We start from the raw sequence: 1,977 nt of genomic DNA on the forward strand, positions 1-1,977 counted from the left end.
TGATGGAGGGAGATAACACCACTCTCCTCTGAGAGGTCATGATGGAGGGAGATAACACCACTCTCCTCTGAGAGGTCATGATGGAGGGAGATTACACCACTCTCCTCTGAGAGGTCATGATGGAGGGAGATTACACCACTCTCCTCTAAGAGATCATGACCACACCACACTCATATTAGGGTCGCAAAATCATAAATCATTCATATAAGAAAGCCATGTGTGGGATTTTTATGAGAAATGATGAAGGTGAAATAAACAAATACAATCCACATCAGTGGCCAGACCGTGATTCGAACCCTGGACTAGATTATATACTATCGCTCTATCCGGCTGTGCTACCTGGTCTACGGAAATCAGTAATCGCCCAACGGCTGTGCATCGTTCATGTAAAACTAAAACACGTGCGTCTTCTTCTCTCCTTATTTTTATTCTCCAAACATCTTTATGAACATGATTGTCAATTGTCGATTCTAAATTTGAAGTAGGGCGGATTAGCTATCCGGATAAAAGTAAATCATTGGTAAAGGGGACTCTTAGTATCAAGTTACATAATAAACGTTATCTCAAGCTCACCGTCAATGCTGTGCTGTTTATTATATGACAAGTGCCCTGGTCCGACTGTACTTCAGTTATAGGTATTAACGGGAAACTACAGAGCAGTGGAACAGTGATCCGTAAGATATATATATATATATATATTAAAGTTTTGGTGAAAGCAAAACTGCCGTTCCCTATTACTTACCAAACCTACCGTCCCCTAGAGCTATTGACATAATGCTTAAATACGTAGCCTGAAGGATGCTTCATTAATCAAAACAGAACTAGATTTGAAAACCTTCATAACGGTCTCGCCCTTAAAATACAAGCTTCTGAATGTAGATATGTTACAGCAATAAATCTATGCGAGCCCTTAGTGAAACTGATGAGTGTATCTGTCTAAAATGAAAGTTCAGTCAATGTTAATTTTCTGTGCACATTTTAAAAACAACCGGGGAAATGTCTTGTCTGTCAATTACCGAATGGTGACTACCCTAAACCTCTCTTATGTGAGCGTGATAATAACCCAGTTATGCTCTCCCCTTAATTAAAATTAATTCCTTTCTGCGAGCCTGTGGTAACGCTCTACCTGCCCCTCCGTTTCCCACTCATTACTGTCCCGCCCCAACCCCTCATTAACTACCTCCATTCTATAAACCTCAAGTCATACCCACAGGGACCTGGGAATTTGCTACGACTATATTTGGGCCTAAACTAAGGTGTTCGGAGTAATTTTGCATGTTTTAGGGGTTTAGATCGACTTTGAATGTCATTTTTTCAAAACCCATAAAACATGTTAAATTACTCTGAACACCTTAGTTTAGGTCCAAATAAAGCTGTAATTATCAGGTCCATGTGGTCATACCCTCTACTTCCCTTAGTACCGTTATGTAAGTTTTCAAATTGTTGTTACGGGCAGAAATTGTTAGTTTAGTGATTTTTATACTTACGGTACTGAAATCCCCCGACCCCCACCGTCCCATCGTACAATAGGTAGCGCGAACCTATGTTGTCTTCGTTCCCACACTTTTAGCGCCATCTCGTGTCGGAAAGCTGTCAAAATCATTCAACTACGTCGTGCATCAGCCCCGACCCCCTCACCCCGTCTCCTACCTTGTCCCCAAAACTGCCGTTCCCTATTACCTACCAAACCTACCGTCTCCTAGAGCTATTGACACAAAACGTAGCCTGAAGGATGCTTCATTAATCAAAACACACCTGGATTTGAATATTAGAGATTTGTATTAGATACGGTGATTAATTGTGTTGTATAGGATCGTTTGTTTTAATTAAATTGCTGACTGGTGGCGTTTAAATGTAAATCAAACAGATTCCCTTTGTGACGGTAGACTGCAGTAGAGGCAGACAGAGAGGCTGACATTTAGGAAAATAAATAACGGAGGCTGGATGATGGGATTGGCTGATTTTTTTGATTTTTTT

At 40.8% G+C, this 1,977-nt stretch overlaps 1 protein-coding gene across 5 annotated transcripts in view; it reads right to left on the minus strand.

Annotated features, from left to right (window-relative positions):
• The window catches only part of LOC110443505, a 16,121-nt gene extending 14,545 nt beyond the window's left edge, over window positions 1–1,576 (minus strand). For 3 of the 5 annotated variants that reach the window (XM_021487760.1, XM_021487761.1, XM_021487756.1), the window contains exon 1: window positions 1,488–1,576. The gene's annotated coding sequence lies outside the window, so the exon portion shown is untranslated. The remainder of the gene's footprint in view (window positions 1–1,487) is intronic. The other 2 variants (XM_021487758.1, XM_021487757.1) reach the window with 2 other exon arrangements.
• Window positions 1,577–1,977: the final 401 nt, after the last annotated feature.

This window comes from Mizuhopecten yessoensis, unplaced genomic scaffold, assembly GCF_002113885.1.
Source record: "Mizuhopecten yessoensis strain PY_sf001 unplaced genomic scaffold, ASM211388v2 scaffold716349, whole genome shotgun sequence".
In the NCBI taxonomy this organism is placed as follows: domain Eukaryota; kingdom Metazoa; phylum Mollusca; class Bivalvia; order Pectinida; family Pectinidae; genus Mizuhopecten; species Mizuhopecten yessoensis.